This window comes from Myodes glareolus, chromosome 9 (genome assembly GCF_982192425.1).
Source record: "Myodes glareolus chromosome 9, mMyoGla1.1, whole genome shotgun sequence".
NCBI classification, from domain to species: domain Eukaryota; kingdom Metazoa; phylum Chordata; class Mammalia; order Rodentia; family Cricetidae; genus Myodes; species Myodes glareolus.
The window spans coordinates 86,844,075-86,862,740 of record NC_142034.1 but is presented as its reverse complement, the minus strand read 5'-3'; the positions used below and the strand labels follow the sequence as shown (position 1 = coordinate 86,862,740).

The 18,666-nt window shown below is 38.3% G+C and overlaps 1 protein-coding gene across 3 annotated transcripts in view; it reads right to left on the bottom strand.

Moving 5' to 3' along the window:
• Positions 1–18,666, bottom strand: part of Tenm2 (teneurin transmembrane protein 2) — a 1,241,175-nt gene that overhangs the window by 1,152,828 nt on the left and 69,681 nt on the right. For all 3 annotated transcript variants that reach the window (XM_085694277.2, XM_085694278.2, XM_085694281.2), the window contains exon 2: positions 519–631. The gene's annotated coding sequence lies outside the window, so the exon portion shown is untranslated. The remainder of the gene's footprint in view (positions 1–518; positions 632–18,666) is intronic.

Here is an 18,666-nt window from a genome sequence, read left to right as displayed (position 1 = left end):
TAAAGCCTGAGTAGATTCACATTAAACCAATCGAGAGAGCCAAGCTTTTTCATCCAAAAGCCATTCTGCCCTACAAAATGAAGTTATGTAGTCCAGCTAGTCACAACCATTCCCCTGCATTCCCATGTTCACATGTCAAATAAATGAGTACAGGACAAAGTGTACGGTAGACTATGGAGCAGGAGTTGGCCATAGGCAATTCATCCAGCTAGAAATTAGACATTGCAGGGTAAGGTAACTGTAAAGTCCTTTAAATGAGTGGGGAAAAAATAATCATAGCAGGTTCGTGGGAGAGAAAAATACCAGAACAAATAACTTTGTCCATAGGGCAAAGAAGAAAATAAATGTAAAAACCAACAAAACAACAATAACAAAACAAACCAATAAAAAGGAAAACATCTGGTTTCTTCTGCAGCTATGGCTAACCTCTCTCCTGAGCCCAGTATGAAAACATTTTGGCCAACAGAGGAAGCACAATCCAAAGCAGGAGAAAAAACTGTAGCTGTGATCTCACTCACCAAGTGGGTGGATGTCTGATGTACAATTCAGCTAATTTTCCAGGCGTGCTCACCAGCAAAGCCAAGAAACAGAGAGAGTTCCAGAGGGCTTAGGCAGTAAGGAGCAGATGTAACTGTTAAAATAAAAAGAGAAATAGGTAAGATTCAAACCGGTCCACAATTAATCAGGAAAGCAAATGGCATATATCTGAAATGTGGAGAAGTTGACAATGGACACTAGATGAATGAAGTGAACTTTTAGAATCTTTTTCAGCAGAAGAACTTTTAAAAACATAGAAAATCTAAGAATCAGTTCAGTGGCTTTGATTAGGGTCACTGTCCTTGTTTGCTTTCTATTGCTATGATAAATGTGATCAAAAGCAACGTGTGAGGAAATGGCTTATTTGATTTACACATCCTGTTCACGGTCAATTATTGAGGGACATCCAGAGAGAAACTCAAGGCAGGAACTCAGAGGCAGGTATTGATGCAGAGGCCAGGAAGGAATGCTGCTTCCTGGTTCACTCCCCATGGCTTGCTCAGTTTGCTTTTTTATACATCCCAGGAACATCTACCCAGTCTATGGCAGCACCCATAGAGGGCTAGGTCCTTCGATATCAATCATTAATCGAGAAAATTCCCCACAGACTTGCCTACAAGCCACTCAGCTGGACATAGATTCTCGTTTGGGTTTTTCTCTTTCCACGTGACCCTAGCTTGCTCCCACTCTACAAACACTAACCAGCACATTCACTATTTACTGTGCTGTATAAAATGACTGCGCAACAGTACAATGGAACTTTTCCTGATGAGGCTGTTCATGATGCAAACTCAGAAACACAGTGTCACTGGAGAAGAGCTGAGATGTAGATTTCTAACAAAAGATAGACTTGGATTGTGTTCTTCTTGTTGACAAGTGATTTATTTCATCATAGACCTTACCACTTTGTTCATACAATGCATCTTGTGTATTATTTTACTTGCAGATTCACGTATTTGCTAGTTAAAACCATTCCCACTAGCATGTGCATGTGGTGTACCCTATCATAAGATCACGCGGAACAGATCAAAGTTGTCCTGGGAAGACAATCCAAGCTCTCATCAACGAAAACCAGAGGCATAGAGATGCCTCCTCCCTCATCGAGATTGTCAGGGAGATTAAATTTGAAAGCCCCATTATGGCACTTAGTGCTGAGCCTGGCACACATTCGTCCTTCAGTGCATGTCAGCTGTCATCAGTTTTGTCTTTGCCACCACTGAAATGCGACGGATCTGTAGTTTCATCAACAGAGATTTGAGACTCATCTAATGAATGATTTTTCCCTGAAAAGGAGCGTAAATATCCCCCTCCACAAAAGGCAAGGGGACTGCCTATTGAGCTAGTCCAGTTGGTCCACACGAAGACAGGTATGAATCACTACATCTCTTCCTCCTCGATCGGAGTACTTTCTCAGTAAGGAAGTCATAGGTGATTTTCGCTTTTCATATATCTGTATGTTAGTTGTACAAAATAGTGGGTTTCGTTGAGATGTTTTCACTCATGCATTGAATGTATATAATCATATTTACTACCTCATTACTTCTCTCATCCCCTCCCTGCTCCCTCTTCTCCAAGCTCTCTTCTTTAATAATAGTCTCCATAGTTGATATTTTAAATCTACAAAGGGAGTATTGGGGGTATTAGAAAAAAAGGGGTTAAATTAAAGAAAACGGTGGCAACAATAGCGAAACTCAATAACCCTAATTCTCCAGCTGTCATCCATCTACTCATCTTGCACAGGCAATGTATGGATCCTCATCCAGCGGCACGTGATTGTCCTTGTTCAGCATTGTGAGGTAGGAGGTAAGGAGATAAACTCCTAAAGAGCTGGGTTCTGCTCCTTTGGTAGAATCTATCTTAAGTCTATTCACTGTCCACTGGATGTCACCTTCCTAGACAGTCATCACGGGGCCAAACTGTACTTTCAGATTAACGGCTACCTTCTCTCTGACAGCTCTGAAATGTTTTGGCTCCCCTTCAAATAGTTGTAGCAACCTAGAGTAAAATTTGGGCCGCTAGTGCACTGATCTTTCAGAAAGATCACTCTCTAACTACAGTGTAAAATAGAGAAGAAAAACTTCCAGCCGACTTTCCTCTGTGCCTCTTTTTTTCTCTTTCTTCTCTCTCTCTTTCTTTCTTTCTTTCTTTTTTCTTTTTTAAGACTGGAGCTTGGAAATTAGGAGCCTGTCCTGGCACTCACTCTGTAGACCAGGTTTGCCTCGAACTCACAGAAATCCACCTGCCTCTGCCTCCTGAGTGCTGGAATTAAAGGTGTGCACCACAAATGCCCGGACTTCTCTGTGCCTCTTATTGAGAATAGCCACTAAGTGTCAAGTTCCAGGGATATGCTGAGCCTCATAAAATGGACTAGTACTGAAAGAAAGATGTCTTAGACTACATAAACAAACTTAGATAAACACAAAGAAGGATTAACCACCATTCCTGCCTTCCTTACTAACCTACCATCCAAACATCAGTACATTTGGCTTGTAAGAATAAGGAATCCAAAAAGATAGAAACATCTAATATATGCTATGTGTCTTTAAAAGACAAAGTGCAAGGGCTAGACAGAATTAAAAACCTACGTCAATTTCCCTTGTTTTAATTTTTTTTTATTTTTTTTCAAAATTCACGTAGGCCATTTCTGTCCAGCATAACACTGTAGTACTTTTATTTTCTCCTTAGACACTCCGTAGCCTTTACTGTCTTTGTACCACACAACTTTAGGTCTTAATTATATCCTATCTTGCAATAATTAGGTGTCCTTATAAGCACGCCTGTTTACTCACTTGCTCCGTTCTGATCCTTTAATCTCTCCTGAATATTAGGTTTTTAATGCTATTAAGAGCCACAGTTTAACAACTTTATTACAAATTAAAATCACAAAAATACTTTCAAGAGGAGTCAATATGGGGGGCAGCATGAAAAATTTGCAGTGAACCAGACCTGGTGGTGCCTACCTGTAATTCCAGCATGCTGGAGGCCGAGGCAGGACCATCATGAGTTGAGACCAGCCTCGGCTACATAACAAGGAACTATCTCAAACCCTTCTGCTTAGAAGAAAATTCTTCAAAGTTAAAAATGCTTAAATCATTAACTTCATAGGTAGACTCATACAGGGATGTTTCTCTTTCCGCTCACTATTTCTGGAGATATGGATAACTCTCTCACCCTCACCGGGGCGCTGCCATTGGGGCCTACATTGGTTTCAGGTAGAGTTTAGAACCCTCAGAGATGGTGGTTAGCACTGTAATCCCAGCTCAGCTCTGGAGGCATGTGGTGGTGAGTGGAGTCTAGCCTGAGCTAACAGGATTGTATCTCTGAGGGAGACAAATGTGAAACAAAACCACTGCAGACAGGCAAGTCAGTTTTAGGGAAGAGAGAAATCTACTGTTCTGCTATTGGATGGTCATCTTCCGGAATGGAAGACGAAGCTGGCCCTGATCTCCTCACACCGTCTACGCAGTTCACTATAATGACTGGAGGCCCAGGCCACAGCTCAACTCTTTGGGCTTAAAAACTGTCAAAAGCACATAACAAGTAGGTGTCCCTGAGTCAGGTATAATCCTTTGGGTAAGATAAAGAATCATACCAGCATCTAAATAACAGGCTTACTGTGACATGACAGACGTACATACCATAAACGTCAACTATCATTATTACCTATTTATATTTGTGAAATACAATTATATAAAAATGCACTGGTTTCTGCACTGTCAAAAATTACCCTGTATTTTATTGGATGACACAGTAACATATTCCAACTAAAATATATATATATTTAAAAAGGGTTTTGGAACATTGTGCGGTACTAACCAAATGCTTAGTAACGCAGCAAATGTACTGAGATAGTGTGGTCCTTTGTTATGCACTAGGTTTCTGTCAACACTAAGATATGGCAGATAAAGCCAGGCAGATCTATCATCCAAGAACTTGAGAGGCTAAGGCAGAGGAACCCGAAGCTTGAATGCAGCTACTTACTGATCTGGTCTAGCCTGGGATATTATAGGAATGGATTGACTTGGAAAGTAATTGGAGGGATGGAGGAAAAGAGAGAGGGAGGGGAGCCAAAAGGGAGGAAAAGAGGGAGGAAGAGACACAAAGAGAAACCAAAAATAAAAAAGTATCACCTGAAACCCATATTTGAACTGATACTAAACACACTACAAATTAAGTGATAGCAAATTTACATTTTATTTCTCTGGAACAAATTTACATTCTATGTCTTCCCCAGGAGGTCATGAGACTATAATGTGATCTACGCTCTGGATTTTCAAAATTGCTCTTAAATAGTCTTTTCTAGCATCATAGGAAGCATAAGTAGTTCAGAACAGGAAGGAGAAAGCAAATCCGCTAAGAACCATTCCAGCCAGTGCTGTCTGCTGCCTGAGTTTCCTGAGACTTTGTTCTACACTTGTCTTCATAAATGCAGCAGCATGAGAAAAACAGGGCATGCGTAGAGCGATGCCATCCGTTAATGACTCTTCTGAAGCCTTTTCTCTAAGAGAAATGTATTCTCTGGTTGATCGAGGGCACTTAATCTAGGCCTATTTCAGAGTCGATCGAATTATTTCAACTTCTTATTTAATATTTGTAGGAAAATTTAAAAACTGAAATATTCCATTTGAAATTCTTATAAAACAAGCAATTTGAAATAATTAAACATTATTGGCTTTAGGGGAATAATTTGAAAATGTCTTGATTTGCAACATTTTATCGATTTTTCTACCATTAAACATATAAATTAGAGAAACAAAAAATAAAAACTAAGAAAGTACCAGGCTACATATTTTACATGAATGCCATAAATGGAAGTGATAAAGACAAGTCTATAAAAAAAGCCAAACAATAGGAATAAAACTTACAAAATATTGTTATCTTCATTCAAACTACCAGTTCCCTTAATGGAAATTAAGTTTATAGGCTTAAAGGAAGCATTAACAATTTTCCCTTCAGATATAAAGAGAATGGTATTACAGTGTGAGGAATGGGAGATTAGTGGATGCAAATTAATTGGCTTCTTTCTAATGAATAAAAACAAAGATTTCACAGACATAAAAATATGAGCACATGACTTTCATTCCACACCGCAGAGAAAAATGAAACACAAAGAACCAATGAACGAATCTTGTAGTGCAATCAGACCATTTTGCCCTATATTATCCATGTAACTACTTGGCAGCTGCAACCTTATTCAACAATGAATATCCTAAGTTGAAAAGAAATCAAAACCAGAAACAAACCCACAGTTACATGAAAATTTAATAGTGAGGTATTTGGACACAATCTGAAATAATTTTTTTAGCACTGAAAATTAGTCTAGATAGGTTGAACCTTGTCAAATGTTGAATTTCACTCATTTATTTGGCAAACACGTGAGTGGTACTTATAGATCTGGCAGCATTCCAGTTCCATACTGTATAACATGCAGAATGTGTGTAACCTTTAACAATGTATGGTTATGGAATACTAAACATGTGACCACTCTATCCCTGCATGCATTGCGATGCATACCTAATTTCACACATTTAGAATAAATATGCCAATTCCATTTTTGCCTTATCGCACATTGACGAGATACAGTTTGGTAATTTTCGATGGGATGAAACATACTAAGATGTAGCTTTCGCAGTTCCCTTCTCACTATTTGTGTTGTACCCTGACAGAAAAATTCCCAACAAAACGTATGATTTGCATTATGTTTCTATGAGTCAGTCCTCCCTTGGACTGGTGACGAATAAAGACCACAGGCTGGAAATTCATGAAACCTGTGTGCTGATAACCAGGTTCTCACGCTGTTTAAGGACTGCCTTCGATGCTTTAGGCATACTCCTGAAATGTGACTGGCAAATGACAGCCATCAGAAGGACCCATCAGAAGTCAGTCCCAATAGTGAAACTACTAAACACCAACGGTACAAAAAAAGTTTTTTTTTCCCTTTCTACTAAAAGTAAATGTTCAGTGAATTTCACTGCCTTAATCATGAGGAAAGTGTGGCCAATATGCAGTGCAAAGCCTGCTATTGCACTTGTCACTGTGTGAAGATCTCACTTGTCATTAGCTCTCACTGGCCAATTTGGTACAGTAGAACAAGACAGTGGCAATGCTACAAACGCTACTTGAGATGTATTCATGGCCCCCAGCTAGCTGAGCTGGATCTTAGGAGAAGGGAGCCCAGAGAAGAGCTTTGAAATCATCCAGAAGCCCCCACAGCGTCTTCTGTGTCTGTTGGACCACTGGGTTTGTGACAAAGGCAGTAGAGAAGTATTGCGCACACATGAGGGATTAATGAACAGAGTCTCATTTTGATGGTCCTGACCAACGTCACAAAGAAGTTCTGGGCAAGTGGCAAGGTATGCTTGAAGACCATGGTAACTAGAATCTCAGAATGACCAGGTTTACTCCCTGCAAACCCACTTCTGGCTGAAGAAGATGCATCCCTGCCATATGAAATATTGGAATTGTTTTTGTTCCATAAGATAGCATTTCAATTAATTTAACTCACTCTCTCACATAGAGGCATCCGCAATAATCTGTCAAGTGCTGGCATACTTTTTCTTAGAATGCATGGCTTCTATCATAAACAGGCACCAAAAGCAATCAAAACACAATCGTACTTTCAACATTTAAATGCAGGGTCTGTGATCCAAAGCTTATGTTCAAAGGCTTCAGGGAAGGGGGAAAAATTCTACAGAAGTTTAAAAAGATATTCTGTGTAACACCAATTCATTAAGCAATTTTGAAAGGGTCAAATCTTATTTTGCTTAAGGGTTATCTGATACTGAAATTACTGGAGTTGTATAAAATATGCACTCTCTCCCTGCTCATTTTCTGAATGAATAAATATGAGGCCAATTTTATACAGAATCGTTTCAACTTGAACTAATAATTGTGTACTGCATGCCTAGAATAACGTTTGTTTCATGGGGATACATAAAAAAGAATGCAAAAGAAAACATTAAATCAGTTGCTAATTATTATTAATTCATGGAGAGTGGAGATTCATTTGTTTTTGCTAAAGTATATAAAATCGTATGCACATGGAGGCCTAAAGTGCAATTAGGTGACTACTTGATCATATAAGGTCTGTTTTTATTCGCTGAATAACTTAAGAACACAAACCACATTTTTAAAGTATAAGCTGATATACGCAGAAACATGTAGGCCTCACCAGAAACTCTGAATCTTTTGTTATTATTTCTTTGTCTTTGAAAGATGCATGTGGACTATTTTCAGCAAATTTGAAATCATTAACAGAAAAAAAAAAACAGAAACTAATTTGCCAAAAGATGATTTATATCAGAACATTCTGGAACATCTCACTTGTTCTTGAGAGACTAGTAAAAATGAGGTTTAAATTTCATAATTCAGAGATGTATTAATTAACTAATCTGATTAATTTTTTTAATGAGGACAGATGGGTAACTAGACAATGAACAACATTTAATCACACGAAGAGGTTGGCCCTTGTCTATGGCATCTTCTGCCTATACCAGAGTTCTTGAAGATAATACTGATCATATTTAAACTATGTTCACGAATAAACAATGTAGTGAACTATCACCCACTTTATCCTGAAAGGAGTTTCCAGCTGCTCCTCACAATGATTCACTGTCATGGGGATAAAATTTCTCCGTGCAACCCTGCACACCACTTATAAAGGGTAATGCCACCACTTATAAAGGGTATTCCCACCACTTATAAAGGGTAATGCCAGCGGGTCAGGTAAGGGACAAAGTTAGTAGGCTGCCTGAAACGGTGTGCCCACAAACTGCGGTCCTGGCTGAAAGCATGGCAGCGAGAGCAGAACCCTAAAGTATAGACTCACCTCAACATCTAATACAATGCTAGGAAAGTTAAAAACCAAAGAAGGAAAGAAGTGTACCAAATAAGCGTGATGCCTTCAGTTTCCAAATAACTGATTTTCTAAGCAGTCAGCAATAAGGACTATTGTATGATAAATTTCACAAGAAGAATTATAGAACTTTTCACATTAAAAAAAAAAACTAATAGGATCAATGGCACTGTCTACTTCTTGCACGCAGACCTCTGAAGCATGTATATTGGTTTTATCATCACTCATTTTGCAATGAACAATTTACTAATAACCATAAGTGATTCCCACCTGTACACGAACAGAGATTCCCCCAGGAGATTTATCTTATCAACACGTCTTTAGCCATTCCTATATTTTGCAGCCAGCAAGGGTGAAAATGAAATGGTGTCTCTTTAAAATATAACTAATTTCTCCCTACTCACTCCCCATATAACCATGTGTTTGCATATATACATGCATACTACACATCTCTCTCTCCATCATGCACACTGACTCAAAACAGACTATTAGAATTGGAAGGCATTTATGTGAAATATTTCAGGAAAAGAGGGTGGAGGAGGGGGTTGAGAAATGTGGAAAAAAATACCCATGTGCCTGCAGTATTTTGAAAACTAAAAAGCCCATATACCAAATGCCATATAGATAGAATTATGCTCTCATACTTCCTAAAGCTGAAACCATTAAGCTGATCAAGCTGTTAGAATATTAAAATAAAAGGTTATGTTTTAAGTTTTTAAATACAAACAAGTGCATATTTTAATCGCATGGCTGTCAGAATTAATGACATCAATAAAAATTAGGAGGCGCTATTCAAAACTAATTTCAGAGTTAAAATTCTCATGATGGAAGAAGCCATGTGAATTTTGTTCAGAGGAAGAAACAAAAATCGACCTGACTATTTACTGTGTTCATCTCACCAATGTGAACTGCACCCTTCAAAATATAAATTCTCCATTCAGAGTAAATATAGCCACGCTTGAAACAAGAACCCAGCATGCTTACATTAAAAAAAAAAATTCCAGAAAAATCATTATATTAAGCAGCAAACAAATGCCTTCATCCCTTTTGCTACCCTTCCTCTAATTAATTAACAGATTGGCACAGTCTAAGAACTAAATTTATTTTCAATTAAAATAAGAAGCCCATATGTCACGATAATTTTTTGTTACTATTTCTAATGTGCAAAACAAAGGTTTGCTTTTAGCATTGAACATAGTAATCACAGCAAATCCCCTAATTTTCAATCACGGCAAGGATACTCGAGAGCTTTTCTTCAGCAAGGTGCTACCTCAATGGCTAATCCTATTAGGAATGAGCCGTGCACTGAGACTAAATCCGCTGGGGACTTCAAGGAATCAAAGGCTTACTGCGCACTCAGAAGGCAACGACTTTTGTAAAGGGCTCTATTATATGAGGAACAAAAGAATACCACTTGTGTACTTAAATATCATCTGCTTTTCCTTCCAAAATACTCCATTTTTAAGTAAAGATATGTGATTTAAATGTATTTAGAGTTCAGCTTTTGGCACGACTCTCAGTTTTGAGGAGAAGAGCCATCTGCGGGCCCCACGGCTCGTGCATAATGATATGCTTACAAGCTGCTTCCCTTTTCTGCACAATGTACCCTTTTCACTTTAACATACATTTTCCATAAATTTTTGAATAACAAATTGGGCTGTGGAAGTTTGTTGAAATGGGACAAGGAAAATGCCTGTAGGCTAGAAAACGGGAGATTTAAATTTTTTTTTTCTTTTCTCCGCAAAAGGACTGGTGCCTTTGGGAAGAGTTGGCTCCACCTGCCCTACCCTGCCCTCTCTTGCCCCACCTCCGATGTATCCTGAACTGTGATCCTTCAAAGCTGGGGAGGAAACTACTTCTCCCCTCCGTAGGTTAGGTCCGTACATTAACTTGGGCAAAGAGCCCACATGCCCCCCGTCCATTACACCTGCTGGGTGACAAACAGATGAGAGTCATCATGCAGACTCCCAACGTTTGATCTCCTGATTTCGCCAGATGTCCCCATTTACATTCAAACATAACCACGGTCATTAATGCAACTTGCCCGGCTGGCATTTAATAGGGAGAAAAAGTTGAATTCTAATCTACAATTCTAAGTATGCAAAGCTTTCAGTGTATGAACACATAAGCTATTAAATATGTTTCAATGTGTATAACTCGATGGCTATTATCAGAGTTGATTCATTTTCAGAGAGGAGACCAGCCCAGACAAAGCAGACATTAGCATATCTCGAAAAAAGGCACTTTCATGGCACACTTGGCTTCTGAATTTTGAGATGAGGAACAAAATATACCTCAATTTTGATCTCTTACATGCTAAAATATAGTAAGAATCATTGTAGTTGCTGGGTCTAAATCTAATAAATCAATATAATAATTAGTAAACAACTAAACAAAGTCAAGGAGGTCATGAGCAAAAAGAAAAAGGATGAAGAGAAGGAGAAGGAAGGGAAAGGAGGGGAAGGGGAAGAGGAAGGGGAAGGAGAAGAAGAAGAAAAGGAGGAGGAGGAGAAGGAGGAGGAAGAGGAGGAGGAGGAGGAGGAGGAGGAGGAGGAGAAGAAGAAGAAGAAGAGGAGGAGGAGGAGGAGGAGGAGGAGGAGGAGGAAGAAGAAGAGGAAGAGGAAGAGGAAGAGGAAGAGGAAGAGGAAGAGGAAGAAGAATCTATGCCCTTTCCTGACCGATCTTGCTGCAAGACCAAGAGTATTGATATCAACAATTTCAGGCTTGGGTCAAGAGTGAAGTCTATGTATTTTAATGCTGAGACCAATTTTAAAACTTCAATTTGACAACTCTGAGCACTGCTCATAAAACCACAACTTAGCAGCATGGTTTGGGGAGCTAGCCTTCCTTATTATTTTTTTTTAATGCCTGAAATGCTAGTACAACATACTTACTGTCTGACATTAGATATGTGGTTTACAGGAAATAAGCAAGACCTGGTTTGCATTCAGAGAGCTGGCATGTGACTCTAAGAGAATACATGAGATACCCAGTGTTGTTACATTGAAAGACCTAAAGAGAGTGAAAAGGACTTGAAAAATACTTTCTAGGAATTTTGTATTTTTCTCCCAACTGATTCCCAGGGAATTGAGAAAGCTCTGGGTCAACCACAAACCCTCCTAACTTCTATGCCTAGAAATGGCTGTCAGAGACCTTCAGGAGAGAAGGTTGAATTTTAGCATTAAGAAAGTCATAATGACTGTGCTATTAATACTCATTTCATTCCGATCTTTTTCCTTTGTCTTTCTCTTCCATGACTGGAAGCATTTTCTCTATAGAGAGACCACCAATGATCAGAGTTCTGGACCCACCATTCTGTCATGATGATTTTGATTCCATTCCCTTCCTGATTTGTGAAACTATGCTATTCATTGACAGAAAAGCAACCACAACAAAACCTTGACCTCTTGCCTTTCCACCCACCTGACCTGAGCTCTTGCCTCTCATGTTCCTTTGCTTTGAGGATCAAGAAGAAATAACTGACATATTGAAAGTAGATTAATGAATCAAAAATCATTCATACTGGACATACATCTATCCATATACTGAAATGCAAAATGTTCCCGAGTCAGAATGCTTCTCATCAACCTGACACCAAAAGTGGGGGGACTTTACAACTTTGTAACTTCCCAATATGAAGTTAGTAAAATGGTTTAAAAACAACTTTTAGGCTTCTGTACAAGGTATATCTGCAGAGTGAATAAGTAAACCTCGTATTTAGACTTGTTTCCTTCTCAGATTATCTCTTGCGTAAGTAAACATTTCAAAAATGGGGGGAAGAAAAAGACCAACAACAATAACACTTGTGACCCTGAGCTTTTCAGATGAAGGACATTTGGTCTATATTACAGCAAGTTTCTCATTTCAAAATTTCAAAATTTCAAAACCACCCCGTTGGTTTTCTGTTTCCTTTAGGCCGCACCGCTGTCCAGGTTTTATCTACTGGGGACCTTGCAGCTCAGCGTGGTCCAAGAGCAATACATTTTATCCAAACCCAAACTACTGTTAACACTCCTGGAATTCATAAAAATGTCTTCATTATCTCTCAAAAAGGACAGAAATCCAAATCCTCCTCAAGTCTTACATTCTATGTCAAATAATAATGATGATAATAATAATGATAACAAAATATCACCAAAGCAGGTAGGGAAATGCTAGAAGGATTTGTTTCAATGTCAAGGTAACAGTAGAGAAACCCAGCGAACCCACTCAACAGAATTAGAATTAAACCTCAAAATCCCTGCTTTAAGGCTTGGGTAACAGTGGCAAATATTAAATCAGGCTTCAAAATATGGAGTGCCACGAAGCCATTTTTATTTCAATCTTTTCTCTGGTTGTTCTGCACAGCCCTGCAATTTGGTAGCATCTACTAATGGGAAGTGAGCTGGGATTCTATTGACACTTTCAGGACAAGTCATACTTCACCTTCCATTGTCCAGTCTTCTTAACTGTTCATTATCTCCACTGCTGTGCCTACGAGATAATGATACACTGCTTCTACCCCTGACTGTAACACAGTTTTGCTCCAGGGTTCTTTTTAATTGAAACACACTGGCTGTGTTACTGGGTTTTTTTGGTGCAAAAGTAAACACATTTAACACAAAAATTCGGTTTGCCTTAGCTGCCCCAGTTGGAAGTGTGCAAAATCACCTGCTGCCAGAAAGACAGCGAATCCTTTTGAAACAATAGAGTTTATTCTTTCCTCTCACTTTTCTTACGGTTTGTCATTTCTGGGGATGTGATAATCAATCGCTTCAATGAGATAACACTGCCGTGGGTATTCCGACTGCTTCTCTGTGGGTCCCACACCCGCTGAAAGCTGGTTCACCAGTGCTCAGACATTACCCACTGAATGCGTCTACTGAAAAGAGGAGGCCAAATCAATTATATCTGTTAAACTCTTTCAGTTGTAAGGATTCACCAACTGGTCAAAGGCCTGACTTCAGACTGTTAGTAGCTGAGCATGAACCAGCATGCTATGCTGGCACGGAAGCTGTTCTCAGTTTGAATGCAACCACGCCAGTCATTTCTATGAACACTTTGTAACACACACACACACACACACACACACTCCCATACATTAGGGGGTATTAAGGAAGTAGAAAATGGAAACAAGATAACATACTCTCCCAGAGAAACAGGGTTTAGCTAAGGCATCTCTTACTAATCATTTCTCTATTGGCATGATGAGATTATGCATATTCATTGTTTTCATTTCAATAAAATGTATTTTCATAAATTTCATGTTTCTTTTAATATTGATTATAACTAACATAAGTTTTAGATATACACGACAACTCCTATTTTTTCTAGACATTCTATGCTTTCATGGATTTTTTTTTTTTCCTATTGGACGGCATGGAAGAGGACTAACTCTACAGTCAAGGTAGTAAAAGAATTCTAACCCTAAAAACATGATCAAAATACTTATAATAAAAAATTTAGTATATGTTTTTAGATATTTCCGCAACACCTTGACAAGATGAATCCGTTGACAAGATTGTCAAATAACTACATTCCTATGCAGAGCCATTCTGTTAGTTTATGAATAAAATGACCTGAACACTTCAATTATACCCAACCTTTTTGGAATGCTTGCATAAAAGATAGCTTTCCAAATCTCACATGTGATTGTTGTTAATTCCAATTCTGAAGTCCTCCAGGGCATGATCTACATATGTATGCATGTTTACATATGTGCACAATGTTCATACTCTTTACTATGAAGCGTGCTTTGTATTCCCTCCCTGAAGTGTAGCAAAAACCGTCAACATGGGAATTGTGAAGCACAGTCCAGTATAGCACTAAGTGCCATTATCTCATGATGATATAAAGAGGAGCAAGGGGACATTATTATGCTTGCCAATCTTATACCTTTAGTTTTTTACTATTATTTTGTTAAATGAGGTACACTTGTTTTTGTTGTATTTGTGTTTTACTAGTAATGACAGATTCTAACCTTGGTATTTTTGACTGCCAGATATAGATGCTTGCAAATTTCTTAGCTCACAATACCCTTTGTGTGCTGGTAAAATTCTCATAACGCCTTTAGGGCAAGAGAATTACCTAACAATTCTGTTTAGTATGCGGCTGGGTTCAAATAACATAGTAGAGTTTAGGCAGAAGTTCTCTTCTGTCTTTTAAGCAGTTAAAACATCTTCCTCATTTCCTCAGCCCAAGTTGTGATCTGTAAAATTACATGGTTTTAAGTGTTAATGTCAATAGCTCTTTAAATATTTGTTTGTGTTAATGAATTTTAATTACTATAGCTTCAAAAAGTCATAATTTGTGTTTCTGGTCAACTCTTCTGCATACGAACTTTCAGAATGAATAGGTTAAACAACTGGCCAGTTCATGGATTATTTGTAAGGTTTCTTTTTTATACACTACTATATTATTATGTGTTCAGGTCCTCAAACAGATTACATCTTAAGATGCAAACCGCAGAAGTGTCTTGGCTAAATATTTTGCCAAATTTTCTGTGTCAAGCCATCCACCTACCTCTCCGAAGGACACCAAAGTATTAGTGTAATCTTTATTAATTCTCATTCTCAAAGAATTTTAAGGTAAATCTTGTGAAATTCAGAAAACAGAATAAAAACAATGATGCTGCTGTTTTAAGGATCCGTTTGGAGAAAGACACACAAACAACCACAGGCTTCACAAACTGTTCAGATGGTTGCTCCTATTCTGGTCTTCCATAGAGAGAATCCAGAAGCCACTTCTCTTTCAGAACAAGAAAGGAAAGGTGTGGAGTCAACTGAAAAAAAACACCAACTTTTTATAGATGAGAGGTGTGAGACCAGGAGGCAAAACACTCTCCCTAAACAATTTAAAGATGGGTAAATACAGAATATTCTGACTTAGTGGAGCAGAAAGCTCTGAGGAAGCAGTACTGGGGTGAGAATCCTTGAGGGGCAGTAGACGAACTACTGGCCCAGCATGAACAGCTCCAAGCCTTAACAACATCAGGAGGACCCAAGTGAGATCATCCACAGTTTTGTGAGTTTCATTCCAGAAATCCTGCCAATTCTTAAAGAAGCAAACTTCACTATACATCTGCCAGGGGACTGGAAGAGAGAAACAATTTGAAACATACCTCACCAGCCTGTTGTTGGCAAGATTTGCCCTCAGGAGAAACCATTTATCGAATGTCTAACCTGCAGAGGTGGGTCCACCTGTGGGTAGAGAATCAGCCACTCCAGCTCCCTCTAGCCTTTCACATGGGGGAAGAAGGAGCCCCAGGGTCAGTCCCCTCCAGCCTGGCAGGAAAGCATCCCCAAGAAGCAAGGTCAAGTTTGAGTCCAAGCGTATAAGACTGACTTTTCTCCCACTCCCCACTACAATCGTAAAAGGCCAGCTACATCAGTTTTGTTTAGCCAGAATGTTATACTGGCCTTTTAACCATAAAATTACAAAGTACAGTAATAGTTGGAACATGTTAGAATGATCAGTATAGGATTTTTAGACACCATGACCAAACGTTTAAGGAACTGATAGGAAAAGTAGATGCTTGAAAGTTAGTTGGATAATATAAGCAGAACTATTAAAAGCTAAAGAAGAATGTAAATGTAAAATTATAAGAGAGGTCTAATGTAATGTATCAGAAATGAAGAATGAGATTGAGAAGAAAAGCACCTGAACCTTAATTGGAACAGAAGTTTAAAACCTGTGCAGTTAATAGTAAATATTTAACATGTGTGGTGTGTCTGCAAGAAAGACCTGAGATTATTTGAAGACATTGTGATTAAGAATTGTCCCAAATCCATCATAAGCGCCAAGCCACTGGGAAGCTTAGGGAACAACAATTAGAATGAATGGAAAAGAATAAAAATGATTGAAGCTCAGATATGGGCATACCACACTCAAATATTGGGACAAAAATGATTAATTTAAAAACTCAGGAGTTGTGGTGTAGCTCAATAAAGCATTACCTCACACCTGAAAGTCCTAGGATCATTCCTCAATATCAAAAAAAATTTAAATGGATAAATAATACTGAACAAAGCCAGAGATTTTTCATTTAGTTATTTACATTGGGTGCAAGGTAAGAGTTACAGTCGACTTGTTTTTGAGACTTCATGTGTCCTAACTTGCTTTCTATTGTTGAGATAAAACAGCAGGACCAAATAGCAACTTGGGGAGAAACCGATAACTTATGTTTAAAGCTTATATCTGGGATGAAGGAAAATAAAGCAGAGACCATGAAGTGATACTGTATACTGACTTGCTTTCCCATGGATGCTCAACCTTCTTTCTTATATTGCCCAGGTCACTTGCCCAGGACTTGACACTGCAGACAGGGAACTGGGCCTTTCTTCATCAATCATCAATCAAGAAAACGCCCTACAAACTCACCTACAGACCAGTCTAATGGAAGCATTGCAGATATTGAAGCTCCTTCTTTCCAAATGACCTTACATTTTGTCAACTTGGCAAAGAACCAGCCAGTATGCCTTCTAAGCAAGATTTCCGGAGATTAAAATATAAAGCTTTGGGAGAGATAAACCCACAAACCTAGAATTCAACGCCCTGTGAAATTATCCATCAAAGTCAAAGAGAAATGAAGAGTTCATCAGATGAGCAAAATTTATGGTCCTCCCTTTCCAGGAACTGACTAGTAGGAAATTCTAACATAAATTCAGCAGAGAGATGTAAGCTGACATAGGTCAGAAGCCAAGTTATATAAGGTGAGGATGCATCAGCATAGGTATAGAAAAGGCAAAAATACAACATTGTACCTTTTATTCTTAATTGGCCTAACACAGAGCGATTATGCAGAGTAATGCACTCACACAATTATACCGAGATGTATATGTTGGTACACACAAGCATATTTACATATAAATACTGGGGTCTTTTTTGCCTAAGATGTATTTTCATAAAGATCTTTTAAGATTTAAGATCTTTTTTATAAGATGTATACGGAACAGTGTTATTTGAAAGTTAAGTTGGGTTAATTGTAAATGTAGATTTTATGTCCAGGTCAGCAACTAGAAAAGAAAGTAGAATTGTCATATAACAAAGGAGATAAAAAAATGCAAAATGTTCAGTTAAAATTTCAAAAGGTAGAGAGAGTGAAGACAAGTAAGTAAGATAGCAGTGGGGATGGTCCCCCAACTCATCAGTAGTGATCCTAAGTCAAAGGTCTAAATACACCAGTTAAAAGAGGGATATTATTAGATTGCACCAGAAGTGGAGAGGCAGTTGGGGGAAGTTAGTGAAAGTGTGGTTTAGTTCAACAGCACAGCCATCAACTGATTTGAATGGTGTTAACAAACTGCTTCGTCCAATGAGAGGGGATTATACAATTTGTACAAGTCCTGGTGCAATGTTCTCTATGACAGGCTACATTCTGGACCTTGAAGTACACCTGAACAAATTTAAAACAATAGAAATCACATCATCAATTCACCTTGGAGAGAAAAATTAAGCTGAAAATCAATAATAGAAAGTTGACCAGAAAATTCTAAAATATTAAAGTTTACAGGATTTATCATACTCTGTTCATTGAGTGAAATTGATAGCACTGACTGTATATGCTAGAAAGAAAGATGAAAGCTATACACCCAATCTATTGCCGTAAAAAAACCGAGAGAAGGATAAATAAATTCAAAATTAGCAGAAGAAAGGAAAGATGCAATTTTGCAAATGAAATGGTTATCAATGGAGAAACTCAGCAAAATAAAATCGTTTCCTTGAAAAAAAATCACTAATATCAATTTAGCCTGTGGCCTTAATAATGAAGGAAAAGAAAGATTGCATGCAAATTGCTGATATGAGAAAGGAAAAAAGGGACAACAATATAGATCAAATAGATCATGATACGAAGTTAAAAAGACAAAAACTACAGACACACAAAAGCTGGAAAGTCTGATTACCTAGATGAAATGTACCATTTCTACTAAAGACAATTTATCAAAACTCACAAGGAAAGAAAGAAACAATTTGAACTGGCCTGCATCCATTTAAGGGATTAAATGACTAACTGTGAACTGGTTCACTGGTGAATTCTACCAATCATTTAGGGGGAAAATATGCATTCCTTCCACAATCTCTTTAGGAAAATAAATGCAGATGGCATGCTTCTTGGCTTGCTCAAGAAGTCAGCCTTATCCTGATAACATAAACCAGAGGAATCACAAGAAAAGGGTCTGTGTTGGGGACAGTTCAGCAACAGAGCTCCTGTCTCACATGCTTGAGGTGTTGTGTAAAAGGAAGCCACCCACACAAACAGGTGCATTTCCCCCATTAAGTATTTACAGATCAGTTCA